Genomic DNA, 17086 nt, shown 5'->3' on the forward strand with positions numbered 1-17086 from the left:
TGGGGTGGGGGTGTGGAGGAGTCAAAGTTTTGCCTCTTCTTGGTGGTTTTTCTTGTAAGGTGTATCTCCAGCATCTCTCCAAGATTTTACTTTAGGAAGCATGGTTTCTGCTTCCTCCCGCCAGTCACCATCTTGGAATCTCCCATAGTCATGCTTTGTGATAAAGTGATTTTCACTTAAATATGTTTTGATTTCTTGCTCATTATTTTTTGTTTATCTCCTATGAACTTTTCCTTTGTGTTACTATGAGGCCTATAGAAAAAACATCTTTTGATTTTAATGAGCTATTTTGAAATGATAGTAGCCTAACAAAATTTTAAAGATAAGAGAGAAACCAAAAACCTGAAAGACCAATTATACTAACAGTTGCACTTCATTCTTGCCCACATTTCAATTTTTGATGTCCCATTTTGTAAATTTCTACATACCTTATCTCACAACACATTTATATAATTAGCATTTTTAAATTGTTTTGTGTTTTAGTTTTCATACAAAAGATATGTATCACTTATACACTATGTTTACAATTTTAAAACATTTCTGAATTTGAATAGTTACTGTTTCCAAGGGATTTTAAATCTTATGTATATTCTTGCTCATTAATGTCTCTTTCTTTCTGTTTGAAGAACTCTTTAGCAGTTCTTGTAGGATTGTTCTCATTGTGACATATTCTCTCAGCTTTTGTTTTTCTGAAATTTCTTTAATCCCTTTTCTATTTTCAAAAAATAGATTTGCTGCATACTGTATTCTTTATTGGTATTCCTCTCCAGCCTCCTTATGAAGTGAAAATCTGATGCCAATGGGAAGATGAGATAAGCAGTGGAGAAAGGCAGCATGGATTTTCTTTTCCATACATCTGAACAAGTATAGACAGACACACACTAGGATGAAATTTCCAAAATTTCAAAATCTTTACAAGAAAATTTTGTCTTTACATTGAGAAAAGGAGAAAAAATTGAAAAAAATATGAAGTAGAATTCATCTACAAAATGTAGTCCTCTCTGCATGACTATGTGTGACAAGTGGTGGAAACCATTACTAGATCCTGCTACAAGTCATGGTCACAAAGAATTAAAATTATATACAATATGTGTACTTAAATTACTGGGAATAATAAGAATATAGCATATTTTTCCAAAATACTCAAAGAAACTGAGGTATGACTTTGATAAGGAAATTCCCAAAACATGAAACTATAGGTTCTCTTTAGGGAAAAAGAAAGGAATTATTTCAGGCTGAGATAGCAAAACTGTATGAAAAAAAAGGCTGTTGGGAAAAAATGGCTATTAAGGGTTGAAATAATCTTGTCTTGTGCCATTTAGGCAGACCCATATTGGATAACTTCATTTATAAGATGATATAGAAAATTGGCTTTACATGAAGAAGAACGAAATGTTATCCTTTGCAGGTAAATGGATGGAATTGGAGAACATCATTCTGAGTTGAGGTTAGCCTGGCCTAAAAGACCAAAAATCGTATGTTCTCCCTCATATGCAGACATTAGATCAAGGGCAAACACAACAAAGGGATTGGACTTTGATCACATGATAAAGTGAGAGCACACACAAGGGAGGTATGAGGATAGGTAAGACACCTAAAAAACTAGATAGCATTTGTTGCCCTCAATGCAGAGAAACTAAAGCAGATACTGTAAAACAACTGAGGCCAATAGGAGAAGGGGACCAGGAACTAGAGAAAAGGTTAGTTCAAGAAGAATTAACCTAGAAGGTAACACACACGCACAGGAAATTAATGTGAGTCAACTCCCTGTATAGCTATCCTTATCTCAACTAGCAAAACCCTTGGTCCTTCCTGTTATTGCTTATACTGTCTCTTCAACAAAATTAGAGATAAGGACAAAATAGTTTCTGCCAGGTAGCGAGGGGTAAGGGGGTAAGGGAGAGAGCAGAGTAGGGGGGGTGGGGAGAAGGGGGGAGAAATGACCCAAATATTGTATGCACATATGAATAAAATAAAAATTAAAAAAAAAGAAAATTGGCTTTAGTAAAATTGGCTTTAGAAAAATATCCTGTGTTTTTATTATTCCTAGGAATTTAATTTCACATATCATGTATAATTTTAATTTTAGTGACCTCAATTTATAGCAGGATCATTAGATTATTAGCAAATTTTTGTCTTCCCTATAAAACTGACAAATGTAAAAGTTTTCTTGGAGTATTTGTTTGAGTATATGATTTTTTTTTTCTTTTAAGTAATTGCACTAAGGATCAAATATTTTGTATTTGATCAAGATAATTGCTATGCATCACACTGTTGATTTGTTTTATTATTTTTTGATGGGAGTAGTTACTGGGTTTGGACTGAAGACTTCATGATTGCTAGACAAGTGCTCTACCTCTCAAGCTACATCCCCAGCTTTTGTGGTTTAATTAGTTTTCAGATAAGAACTTGAACTTTTTATCCAGTCCAGCCTCTTCTCTAACTAGAATCACAGGCAAGTGCATCGTATGTATTGAGTAGAGGTCTAGCTAGTGATTTGCCTTGACTAGCACTGAACCACATTCTGCTAATTTCTGTCTCCCAAGTAGATGGGATTACAACTGTGACCCACAGTTTCTGGCTTCACGTTGTTGTTTTAAACATCGGATCTTTAATTTGTTAAAAAAAATGGAGTCTTCTGATATTTAGAGTTAAGTTTTTTTAACAACAATATAACCTCATATCCTTACTTAGGAAATATTTTATTGTCACTTTGATATTTAATCCATTTAAGAAACTAAGATCATATTTCATTGTTTTAAATGTTTGACATTTTTTGACAATTCCCAAAGTCAAATTCTGATTTTGTGCTTTGAGATTACAAATTAACTTTGTAACATTCCAGATGAATCCTGAACCATCCCAAAAGATTTGTTAAAGATTGGAAATTTAAAAATAATTAGTTTTATCTGATGTGGAAAACATTGTCTCTTTATAAATAATATTAAGCTTTCTTCAAGTTATAATGATAAATGTATGACCAATATGATTGTTTTCATAATTATGAAATTCCTGGAAATCTGATATTCTCTGGTATAATATTGCCAGTCATAATTATGGTATTACATTAAAATGTAATATGCCACAGAAATGACCATATTTCTTTGTCATTTGTATCATTATCATAATGAGCTCTCATCAGATTTTAAGTGATAGTTAAAGATTGTCATTCACAGGTAGTCAATTATTTTATTTTGATAGTTCTGTGCAAATGTTTGCAATCACTATGGTATACAAGTATTTTTTTTTCAAAGAGAGCCAAGAAAGGACTCTGACAGGTGCTGTGAAATACAGATCTAGGATAGTCTTTGTAAGAGCATTGAACTGGGTGCACATTACCAGCACTAACCAAGAAACCAATGGCTTCACACAACTGCTGTCCCAAGACCAAACAAAGCAAGACTTACTCAGGACTAAAGAAGCTGATGGCCATGATTTTATGACTTTTTACTTGAAATTTTGCTTTTGTGTGTGTGTGTGTGTGTGTGTGTGTGTGTGTGTGTGTGTGGTACTGGCATTTGAACTCAAGGCACTTGTTAAGCAAGCACTCTACCACTTGAGACATTTCAACAGCCCAGTGTTTGTACTGTATTGTAATGTGTTATTTTCCAGATCTAAGGAAACTTTTTTCTTTTATCTCTTAAGTTATTTGTACCTCACAGCAAGTTGTTATTGTACACTTTTATAAACATGAATTGAAATATTTACATTTTATTCCTACCTGATCCATCTATTATTCACAAAGCTACTTGTGGATATTCTTGTTTTAGGTCAAGATAACTTATTTTACTTTCTCAAGTTAAATAAGACCTGTTCTCATAATACTGAGATGCAATTAGAAACACTATTTGTATTGATGAGGTTTTGACTGGGATGCTGTATTAGACAACATGCTTCATAGTGAGTAAAAGTTAAAGGCTTCATTGTGAGAAAAGAAGGACATTTTCTGACAGACTCAAGAACTTCAGGATATTTTGGGGGAACTCAAGAAAAGAGCGATTCACCAAAATCTGTAGTTTTTACAAGTAAAGTCTGATAGTTATCTGTTAGCTTGTCATGTTAGCCTTAAGAAAGTTTTGAAAGTCTAATCTGAAATTCTTTATGAAAAGTTCCAGCAAAGAAAATTTAAAGACAGCCCATGTGATCTATTACTATTCTTGCTGTACATTTATAATAGTTAGATCATGTGAGAAAAAACTAAATTTATTCTGTAAATAAATTTGCCTTACTTTGAATATCTTTGTTGGAAATAGGTGTGATTTGAGAGAAAAATTATGTCTATGAAGAAAACTGTATTATACGTGCAATTACATTATAGTCCTGCTCATTGCTTTTAATCTACTTGTAGAGTCAACTGTGTTGTGAAGTCTTTTAGATTCTTCCAATGCTGTCTTACACTTTTTTGGCTTGGATTTACTAACAACAAGAACTGCTCAGTTCCTGAAGCCCTATAATGCCAAATGTGGACGATTCAAAGTAAATTTCTAGAAACAACCCTATGTATGCCTAATGTGTGAGTGAATGAGCCCCTCAGTGGGTTCACTATCATAGTCAGAGACCTTCAAACTGTAAGTCAAAATGAGAAATTGACAATTTCAAGTTGTGGACAGGTTTTCTTAAGACATTAAAATATGACTCCTCATCATTATGAAACTCTTACCCTTATTAATTATTTCTTTGTTTGTGCCTTCCACTTTGGTTGCCAGTATAATGCTATAATTATAATATCATAATCCATAGCTTCTGTGTATAGCCAGATGGAGTGTGATGTCTGTCATATTAAGTCACATCTTTACATGACTTAAGAGATCCAATAGCATCCAGTGGCTAATATTAGCAACATCCCTAATACAACTGTTTCTTCAAATTGTGGGGCTGGTGCTTTTAATAGTATCAGGCTTAGAGTCTGACCCACTTGTTCTCCTCATTTCTATTAAAGACAGTCATGAGATGCTAGATTATATTTTTCTGAAACTAGGAGATTTGTACTAACCAATTGGAAAAAGTGTCCAGTCAAACTAAGCCAGAGTAATTAGAAATTCATCTCTGCTTTACTTTAAAACAAAAAGTAACCTGAATGTCCTCATTTTAAACAATCTTCCTTTTTGTTATAGAACTGTTTGTTGTTCCCACTTTACCAAGCCAACTGTTTAGTCATGCCCATTGGAGCTCTTAGTCTATTTTACAGAATGAAATGCTGCCCAATTAGATCTTTAAACAAAATCAGCTGTGATTTTGTTTGCTGACTTTAGAAAACCAAGAAATATCCTTATGGAAAATATGATCTGTGGTATTGTTTAATTCTGAAGGCCACAAGGTGGTGCTATGACACAGGAATAATCTGTAAGACGGTTTTGTTTTCAGAGCGTTTACATAGTTCTTTTTTAAAATATACTTTTTGTTTTTGTATACTTAGTAAAATAGATTATTTTAAGATGATTTTAGTTGGGTGTTTTTTTATTTAAGTGAATAGGCTACCAAGTATCAGCTAATAGGCACATTCTTCAGGTTCATGAAGAAGGAGCTCAGGAAGTCATTCACAAAGTTGTTTATGAACGTTTGTGCTGACCTGAATATATGTATGTATGTATTTGGTTATAATTAGCATACCAAAGATTGTAAGAAGCAAGTGAAGGAGAAGGTCTTTACACAGGTTCCAGGCTGGCCATACAGTGGTACACAAATGGGACAAATTCAAAAAGCATTGGGACATTGCAAAGACACAAAACTAAACTGACACCAAAACTAAACACTACAGAAGATGGACAGAAATTCACAGTCTGAACTGGGTATAACTAGCAGGTAGATTGCCTACTAAAACAAAAATATCAACATTATCCATGGCATTTAAATAAAATGCAGAGCCTCATAATGTGACAAGAGTAAGTGGAAATGTGAATTTACATGTCTACCTAGTATTTAGTGGCTTTATGAGAAATGAGATAAATATTTGAATAGTTCTTCACCATTAGGGTGGCTTGGTTTATCTTTTGATCTCAACCTGTCACATTTGCCTTCCTTCTCTAATCTTTACCCTTGTCTTTTAATTACACAAACCTTATTATTCTAAGTTCTATTACCACCTGCTTCTAATAAGCTACATGAATTCACTTGTTGAAAAGTAATTTGTTAGTCTGAAAAGAAAATGCAGGTGTGGACCAAGGAGGTAGAAGTTCTAGGTCTGGGTCAACTTTTGAACAAAAGGAAAAAGACTACTCTGGAGAGAGACTCCAGCCAAAGTCCACAGCCATGATTTCCCACCCATTGTCTCATTGTAACCCCTTGCACTCAATAAAGACCTTAATTACACCACCTTCCAAGATGGAGAATTGAAACAGAAAAGTCTCTTCTATTTCCCCCAGGACAGTCTTGAATAAATCTGCTAATTTTCTATCTCCTGGATTTTCCATAGTGTGATGAGCAGTATGAAGTTTAGATTGTGGTAGCAATAACATAGTAATCCAAATGCTCAAGATGCAATTCAAAATTACTCATGAAGGGAAATAAAATTGTCAACTTTGATGAGAAAAATAATCAATAGATATCTCAGATGAGATGGCGTAAATGTCAGAAAAGGTTGATGGAGAATTCAAATAGCTATTATAAATTTGGTTATACATACATACAGAGCATTGGTTAAAAATACGTACAATTTTTAAAACAGATTCTTAGATTAAACTATTTTTTAATTATACTTTCCAGTTGTTAATGTAAAAATTTTAAAAAGTACTTTTTTCCTTTTGGTTAATTTTATTTTTAAAGTGTGTGTCTTATGGTTTTAAAAATGTAAGCTCCCAATCTCTAGCATCAGAATTAAAAGAACATGATCTAGTTGAATTAAAGAAATCATATGGTAAAAAAATAAAACAATGCAATTGTTAGAATACAATGTATATGGTTTTATAAATAAAATTGAAGTGGAAGACCCCTTTAAAATAAAAGGTGGATATTTGGATTTTATAAGCTAATTGATGGGTATACTTGGATATAAATAATGAAATGCATGGGAACATTTACTGTATTAAAAAAATCAGAAGTGAAAAGAGAAAAAATGAAAAATTCTTTGTAAATATAAAATGTAAATTAATACTACAACCTCATAAAGAAATGAAAATTAGTTCAAAAAATAGTCAAGTTACAGAATATAAAATGAAATTGTCCAAAAAGATGTCTATATTCATTCAAGGAAATGTTGAATAAAAATCAATATCTGGAAATAAAAAATTATATATACATAATTATGTATCTCTAAAGCTCTCATATTTTGTTTATGAACTGTAAATATCAATAATATTGTTGAATTTATTCTGGTAATATTAAAAATAGTCATAATTTTTTTAAGCTAGCAATTTTAAAGTGAAATTCATGCTAAAGTATCCAATTCTCCCATAAAGAAAGCAACTTGAAAGAGCATATCTATTTTAACAATGTTTGTAGTACAAAAATAGTGTTATTAAATGTGTGATTATACAGCACAAGCCATAAAAAACTTTTTAAAAAATTCACATTACAGAAAGATGTATTTTATGACCCTACCTTCAATATATACATATATATTTATTTGCATGTGCATTTTATATATACACTTAGAATTTTTGTATATAAAATTGAAATTTTATCATCTTATTATTTTCTCTTACAAAAATCAAAGTGAAAGAGAACCATAACCTGGTTTATATGTGAAAAACATCACTCTGAGAGATCATGGTGAGGTAATATTACTACTTCATTCAACTCACCATTAATTGAAACACATAAATCAGATACATCTATGTGAACCATGGCATTGTCCTATCAAGGATGAATTAATGGAATTAGCTAGTTATGATATGGGTAATATATGGTCAAGTCTTTTTTGCTTGTGCTCCAAAATTAATCAAATGTGTACATCTGGAGAAGAACAAGATTGTAGATAGCTGACAAACCCTGGACCCTGAACTCCATGGTTTCAGAAGAATACTTCAGATTCATGTAGCAAGGATTGGGTAACCCTAATGTTTTGCCAACTAAGATACTGCCAACACATAGGGTACACATAATGTTCAATGACAAACACTTAGGTTAGCATTTTATAACACATAAAAGCAGGGGAAGCCCCAGCACTGGCACTGGCACCACTGCTGCCTTACCCACTAGAAAGCTGCCCCCCCACCTTTTTTCTTTGGCTTCTTTTCTCCTGCCTTGGAAAATTACAAACTCAATGAATAGAACTGCAGAACAAGTTCTGCAAGCATCTGTCTGGAACACCCTGAACCTGCCATAATATGTAGACACAGAACCTTGGACTCCTGCCTGCTGGCACCTTCCTGGAGCTGACCTAATTCCACCTGAGTGAATCTGCAACCCTGCCAGGTGAGCACACCACATTATCTGCTTTGGAGGGAACGACATAGTCCAGTGCAGCTGGTGGGCAGATTGCATCCACCATGGACAAAACTGGTGGCCAAATAAATGGAGGGAATATTTTGATACACAGAGGACACACAGGAATTTTCAGCACTTGAGGGTCCTTAGGTCTGCTCTGAGAATGAAAGCAGAGGCAGACTTGAACAGCAGAGGTCAGAACGATTTTATTTGTAGAGAAGAGAAGAGAAATGCTGCATGGGAGAATGCCATGGGACCCAGAAACCGGTTGTCCTGGTCAGGTTGGAAGTTGAGTTTTTATAGCCTTTTTTTGTATTGCTGAGGGCAGAGGTGTCTCTCAGTTGCAAACAGAAGTTTCCTGGGAAGAAGTGTCTCCCTGGACAATTATCACCTTTTGGGACTTCCTGCAGTTCATCCTTCAATTTCACCACTGCCTACAATGCTGAGCTGACCAAGCCTGTGTGGGGGCAGGGTGGTCTAGCTGCAGTCTGGTGAAAACAATACCACCTTCAACCACCTTGGAGAAACTGGAAGTGAGCTAAGCAGTAGAATTCCCAGAGAAAAACAGTTGACTAAAAAACTCAATTCTAGCTCTCATGCTTGCACTGTGGATGGAAGGGGCTGGCAACTGCTCACAAACTAGCTCCTCACAGACTACTTCAGAGAACTTGCAAGCACCACAGGGTCCAGCTCACCAGGGAGAGCCTGGGCTCAATCACCCTGAGCTGATCCCTCCACAAAGTTGTCTGATAGGGGTGTGCACACAGTCCAGCATACCAACCTTAAGAAGGGACAGAGACACAGAGAAAGTCCCTGTCAGAGATACAGAGAAAGCCCCTCTGATTTGAAATTAGAGGAAAGAATCCAGAACATTCACTGATCTTATTTTTTTAATTTGGTATTTTGATTTTATCATTTTATTTTCAATTTATTGTTACCTATCTATCTTAGCCCTCTCTTGCTCCACTTTTCTTCCTCTCCCACAATTTTTATTTCTTTTCTTTTCTTTTCTCTCTTTCTTTCTTCTCTTTACCTTCCTCTCCTCCCCTCCCTTCCCCCCACTGTCCCTACCTCTTCCTCACTTACCACTCACTGACTATTGTCTACTATACCAACTTTACATTTTATCTGTTCTTTTGCAATTCCTGACAAGAGCACCCTCCCCCACAATGCTGAACTACTCCTTTACAAAACATTAGGGCCTTATTACCCTATAGCTCCCATACCTCACACCTCTTCTTCCCCTTGCCCCCAACCCCTCTCCCTGATCCCTCTTTTAATGCAATCTTTTTAATTACCTAAGTATCTATTTCAATCCAAACAACTGCTATCTCTGCAATACCTGCTATTTATAGATAAAATTACCAAGACTTTTAAAAATATATTTTATGTAAACAACTGTTTGGCACTATGCAAGATTCTGAAAGGAATCCTTCACACTGAAGATGAAAACAAACATAACCATGAAAGGATGGGAAATATTAAACCTCAAGAGAACAGTAGACAAGTACTCAGAGATAGAAATTAGTTGCATATGCATAAACCCTTACACAATAAAACTAACTAAATGGCAGGAATCACCACATACCTCTCAGTCCTAACATTGAATGTTAATGGACTCAACTCCCTCATCAAAAGACACTGATTGTCTAACTGGATTAAAAAGGAAGAACTGACAATCTGTTGTTTACAAGAAACTCATCTTGGGGGGAGGGGAAGATGGTTTGGGAGGCAAGATTGACATCCTTATAGCCCAGTGGCAACTAACTACCCTGAAAAAGGAAGATCAGAGGACCCCAAAAGGTATCAATGGCGTCCCATAACCAGCAAGAAGCAAAACACTCTTTGAATCCCCAAATAGAGAAACAACTAACCACAGAAATAGGAAGAAAGACTAGCAACTCAACATTCCTTATACCTGCCCTTGAAGCCTCTGCACAACTTTATGCTCCATTACTCAGTGCTCAGTGGTAAGTCCTGCTTCCTGGCACACACATGAACTCAGTACTCTGTGTCCCAGCTACTACATGACCTGCTACCTTCACCCTGAAATGCCAGGGAAACTGATGCCCCTCTGTAAGCAAGACCCATGACTCTCACTGCTCCACAGGTAGAAGGTACAAGTCTGCAGATTTGGTTTCTCTGGCAGCAGCACCACTGAACTGCACTCTTTGAAGCTTGTGTAGGAAATCAGGCCCCAGAAGTCCCATTGCCTGCAGGCTTGGTTCTCCTAAGCTGGAAGCAGCACCAGTGAACTGTACTCTCTGAAGCCCATGTGGGAAATCAGGCCCCAAAACTCCCTTTTCCTACAGGCTTGGTTCTTCTGTGCCTGGAGCAGCTGTTGTGGCTTCTAGTAGTCAGCTCCAGCAAGCAAGACCAAGGGCTCCCGCTACCTTCAGGCTTAGTTTCCTTATACTTGCAGCACTACTGCACTACCCTCCTGAAGTCTAAGTCTGGAAAACAAGCCCCAGAATTCCTGCTGTTTGAAGGCTTGGTTCCCCTCACTCGCAGCACTTGCCAAGATTGTGGGTAGTTCAGCACCAACAAGCAAGCCTCAGGTCTCTTGCTGCCTGTGGACTTGGGTCCCCATGCCAGCAGCAGCTGCCATGGTTCCTGGAAACCCACACTCAAATGCAAGTAGACTCCAGGACCTCTGCTGCTTTGTGTGCACCAGACAATTCAAGCCAGCTGACTTTGCTACCTCACTCTCAGCTTCCTACTCAGTGCCAAGAGCCTGTCACAACACACCTAAGTGAACCCCAGGTTCCAGGCTTTGCTATTCTATTGGTGCCAGGAGGCTTCCCTTTTCACAGAGCATGGAGACCCAGAACTCTCCACTGTCCCTGATGGCACGAGAGCCCTTACTTCCCTGCCAAAGAGCGAGAATGCCAGAATCCCCACTGAGGAGAGGACACATATAACCTGCTACTATGCAGGTGGCACCAGAAGCCCAGTTCTCCCAAGGTACACAGAAGCCCAGCACTTCACACTGCACCTCCCTGCATCATGTCTGTCCTGTTCAAGAGCTGGAATTCCAGTTCCTTTGCTGAGTGGCAATCCACTACTCTGCTGATGCTTGGAAGCCTGCCCCCCACAGTGTAGAGGGACTGAGCACTCCCCCTGTGGCTGCTGGAAATCACCTATGCCCCCAACAAAGAGCAGGAACCTCAGAACCCTCCCTGAAGGAAGAAAAGAGGTAATATGCACCACAACAAGAACCCTGCAAGGGGTAGCATAACCAGCATACCCATCTCTGAGGAACACTCCTGAAGCTCCTGGAGAAAAAACCCAAAACCCCAAATACAAGGGCACAAGGGATTAAAACCCTAACCAAAACCAACTCCAGATGCATAAATCTCAACACAGAATGAAACAGCATGACAACCACTCTCCATCAAAAGCCAATTCCTCTACTAAAGATCCAAACACCTGCACAGAGGAAGAGCTATCAAATAATGAATTCCAAAGTATAATAGTAAAAATGATTAATGACCTCTAAGAAGAAACACAAGAGTTACAATGTGACCTCAAAGAGGACATGAATAAAAATTAAATGAGCTCAAAGAAAATACAAGCAAACAGATGAATGAAATTGAGAAGACTATCTAGGATATGAAAGAGGAAATCAAGGAAGATATAGAAACCCTGAAAAATGATCAATCAGAAATAAACAACTCAATATCCCAAATAAATATCATAATTGAAAGCTTGGTGAACAAGTGGAACAAGTTGAAAATAGAGTATCAGAAATAGAAGACAAAGTAGAGAAATTAGACCAAAGACTGTACTTATGAATCATGGGTATAGAAAGAGAGAAGCTACAAATTAAAGGCATTGACAACCTATTCAGTAGAATAATAGCTGAAAACTCCCCTAATCTTGAGAAAGAGAGAGTCAACCAGGTGCAGGAAGCTTACAGAACACCAAACCATCAGGACCAAAAAAGAAACACCCCAGACACATCAAAATCAAAACACTCAGCAAACAGAACAAAGAATGAATTCTATGTGAATTGTAGGTGAATGTGAGAAAAGATAAATCACATATAAAAGCAAACCCTTTAGTATAACAGCAGATTTTTTCAATGCAAACTCTAAACACATGAAAGTCATGGAAACACATAATTCAGGTCTTGAAAGAAACTGTCAACCTAGACTAGTCTACCCAGCAAAACTATCTTTCCTAATTGAAGGAGAAACTAAAATCTTCCACAACAAGGAAAAACTAAAGGAATTTGTGAATACCAAGCCAGGACTATAGAAGATACTTAACAGGACTTTTACATATAGAAGAAAAAACTAGAGTGTGACAAGATGACTCAAGAACAAATAAACCACTTTGAGCAAGCAGACCAGTAAACAAGAGATAGGTAAAACTAAACAAGAGAAGAACAAATATAGTTGGAAACAACAGACACCTCTCAAAATCAACACTGAATGTAAATGGCCTCAATGCTCCAATCAAAAGGTATAGAATAGTAAATTTGGTAAAAACAAGATCCAACCACATGTTGCTTACAAGAATCTCATCTTCCTGAAAAAAATAAACACTGGCTTAGAGTCAAAGGGTGGAAAAAAATTTCCAAGCAAATGGACCCTGTAAACAGGCAAGAATAGCTATACTCATGTCTGACAAAATAGACTCAGACCAAAATCAGTCAGAAAAGACAATGAAGGTCAACTTCATATTAATGTAAGAAACAATTCATCAAGAGGAAATATCAATCCTTAACCTTTATGCACTAAACACAGGGGCACCCATCTACATTAAAAAAAACTCTAATGGTTCTAGAGCACAGATAGATGCTAACACAGTGAGACTGGGAGACCTGAATACCCCACCATCACCAATAGATAGGTCATCCAGACAAAAGATCATCAAGGCAACTTCACAGCTACTCCACACATTAGACCAAAAAGACATGGTTGATCTCTACAGAGTATTTCCCCCAACTACTAGGCAATACACATTTGTTTCTGCAGCTAATGGAACTTTCTCCAAAATAGATCATATTTTAGGAAATAAAGCTAGTCCCAACAAATTCAAGAAAATCAAAATAACCCCCCAAATCATATCATATCACAACGGAATAAAACTAGACCTCAACAACAAAAGAAAACCCAGAAAATATTCAAACACATGGAGAGTCAATAACACACTGGTGAAAAACAAAAGGGTGGCTGAAGTAATAAAGGAAGAAATCAAAAAGTTCATAGAATCCAATGAAAGCAAAAATACAACCTACCAGAATTTGTGGGACATAGCAAGGGCCATGCTAAGGGGAAAGCTTATAGCTATAAGTGCTTAAATTAAAAAACAGAGACCTCTCAACAGGCAAACTAATGATGCACCTTAAGCTCCTAGAAAAACAAGAACAAACCAAACCCCAAAACAGCAGATGGAGAGAAATAATAAAGGTCAGGACCAAGATCAATGAGATCCAAACCAAGCAAACTATACAAAGAAACAATGAAACAAAAAGTTGGTTCTTCGAAAAGACTAACAAGATTCACAAACCCTTAGCCAATGTGACAAAACCAAGAAGGGAGAAGACCCAAATGATAAAATCAGAAATGAAAAAGGAGACATAACAACTAATACCAATGAAATCCAGAGAATCATCAGAGACTACTTTGAAAACTTATATTCAAGCAAACTGGAAAATCTAGATGAAATGGATAAATTTCTAGATGCATATAACCAACCAAAATTGAACCAAGAGGGTACTAACCACCTAAATAGTCTTATTACAAGCAATGAAATTGAAGCAGTAATAGCGTCTCCCTACAAAGAAGAGCCCAGGATATGATGGATTCATAGCTGAACTTAATAAACCTTTAAAGAAGAACTAACACAAATACTTATCAAACTTTTTCAGGAAATAGAACAGGAAGGAACATTACCAAACTCATTCTTCGAAGCCAGCATTACAGTCTTTCAGAAACCCAATAAAGACATAACCATAAAAGAGAATTATAGACCAATATCTTTAATGAATATAGATGCACAGATTGTCAACAAAATACTGGCAAAGAGAATTCAACATGTCAAAAAGATCATACACTATGACTAAGTCAGTTTCATTCAGGGATGCAAGGATAGTTCAATACATGTAAATCCATGAATGTAATATAGCATAAAAACAAAAGCAAGGAAAAAAAACCATATGATCCTCTCAATAGATGCAGAAAAAGCCTTTGACAAAATCCAACTCCTTTTCATGATAAAAGCTCTGAAGAAACCAGGAATGGAAGGAACGTTCCTCAACATAATTAAGACTACATATGACAAACCTAGAGCCAACATTATACTAAATGGAGAACAACTGAAACTATTTCCCTTAAAGTCAGGAACAAGACAGGGCTGTCAGCTTTCTCCACTCCTATTCAATATAGATTTGGAATTTCTAGCCAGTGCAATAAGACAAGAGCAAGAAATAAAGGGGATTCAGATAGGGAAGGCAGAGGTCAAATTATCCCTATTGCAGATGACATGATACTATACCTAAGAAACCCCAAAAACTCTACCAAAAAACAGCTAGAAGTCATAAACTCTTTTGGCAAAATAGCAGGATACAAAATTAACATACAGAAAGCAGTAGCTTTTCTATATATCAACAACACACAGACTGAGAAAGAAATCAGGGAAACAATCCCATTTACAATAGCCTCAAAAAACAATAAAGTACCTTGGAATAAATTTAATGAAGAAGCCAAAGACCTCTTTAATGAAAGCTATAAGTCCCTGAAGAGAGAAGTCAAAGAAGACATCAGAAGATGGAAAGAACTTCCATGCTTGTGGCTCTGTAGAATCAACACTGTGAACATGACCATACTACCAAAAGAAATCTACATGTTCAACACAATCACTATCAAAATTCCAATGACATTCTGCACAGAAATAGAAAAAAACAATCATTAAATACATGTGGAAAAACAAAAGACCTCAAATAGACAAAGCAATTCTGAGGAAAAAGTTCAATGATGGAGGCATCACAATACCCAGCTTTATACTGTACTACAGAGCCATAACAATAAAAACAGCAGAATATTGGCACAAAAACAGACAGGAAGAACAATGGGTGAGAATAGAAATCCAGATATAAACCCACAAGTTGTCAAAGCCAACTGATCTTTGACAAAGGAGCCCAAAACACATGATGGAGAAAGACAGCCTCTTCAACAAATGCTTTTGGGAAAGCTGGATATCCACATGTAGAAATCTGAAACTAGATCCCTGTCTTTCATCCTGTACTTGACTTTGATCAAGTGAAAGTGATCAAAGACCTTAATACAAGGCCTGAAAATTTGAAACAGCACCAAGAAGCATTAGGAAAACTGAAACACATAGGTATAGGGAATGGCTTCCTAAACAGAACTCAAAAGTCTCAGCTTCTAAGAGAAACAATGAACAAATGGGACTGCATCAAACTAAAGAGCTTCTGCCCAACAAAGGAACAGTCACCAGACTCAAGAGATAGCACACAGAATGGGAGAAAATCTTTGCCAGCTACTCATCTGGTAAGGGATTAATATCCAGAATTTACAGGGAACTCAAAAAACTTAGCCCTCAGAGGATCAACACCCCAATGAAAGAAATGGACACATGGATTAAGGAATTCTCAAAGAAAGAGGTACAAATGTCCAGTAAATACATGTAGAAGTGTTCAACTTCTCTGGTTATAAAAGAGATGCAAATCAAAACAGTTGATTTCATCTTGCTGCAGTTAGAATGGCCATAATCAAGGGTAATAACAACAAATGCTGATGAGCATGGGGTGAAACAGGAATCTTTATACACTGCTGGTGGTAATGCAAATTAGTACAACCACTTTGGAAAGCAGTATGGAGATTCCTCAACTAACTAGAGGTAGAACTGCCATATGATTCAGTGATACCACTCCTGGGCACCTACTCAAAAGAATGTAAGACAGGATACAGTAGGGACACCTGTACACTGATATTCATCACAGCACTATTCACAATAGCCAAGCTCTATAAACAACTCAGATGTCCTACAACTGGTGAATGGATCACAAAATTGACATATATGTATACACAATGGAGTATTTCTCAGTCACAAGGAATAATGACATGGGTTTTGAAGGTAAATGGATGAAATTGGAGGACATAATGTTAACATCATGAAGTTAGCCAGGATCAGACACACATAAAAAAATGCATGTTTTCTCTCATGTGTGGAAGATGGAGACAAAGATAAACATATACACAAAAACAAACATGATCATATACAAACTCAGTTGCAGAACATGTTTGTAACAGTGGTACTACTCTATGGAACTCAGGAAAAGAAGGAAAGTAAAAGAGAATGATAGAGCATTAGTAAAATTACATACCATAAGATGTGAAAGTAGAGGATATAAGAATGTGTATAGAAAACTGTTGAAAAACAGGAGGTGGGAGGTAAAGTGGTAAGGAATGGTATTCAAAGGGATTGAACAGACCAAAATAAAGCACACCCACAGTGAGCATACACTGAAACAGCCTTTGAACATCCAGTTAAGTATTAATACAAAAACCAGGACTGAAAAAATAGGCACAGTGTGTGGGAGATGGGGGCGGGGAAATACTAGTGGAAGAAGAATGAAATCTTGTCATTTGCAGGTAAATAGATGGAACTAGAGAACATCATCTTAAGTCAAGCTAACCAGGTTAAGAAGGCCAAAAAGCACATGTTTTCTCTCATATGTGGAATATAGACC

General features: G+C 36.5%; 1 pseudogene; it reads right to left on the reverse strand.

Annotated features, from left to right (window-relative positions):
* Nucleotides 1–10460: 10460 nt before the first annotated feature.
* Nucleotides 10461–17086, reverse strand: part of LOC109688584 (protein LEG1 homolog) — a 114174-nt pseudogene continuing 107548 nt past the window's right edge.

This window comes from Castor canadensis, chromosome 1, assembly GCF_047511655.1.
Source record: "Castor canadensis chromosome 1, mCasCan1.hap1v2, whole genome shotgun sequence".
NCBI classification, from domain to species: Eukaryota; Metazoa; Chordata; class Mammalia; order Rodentia; family Castoridae; genus Castor; species Castor canadensis.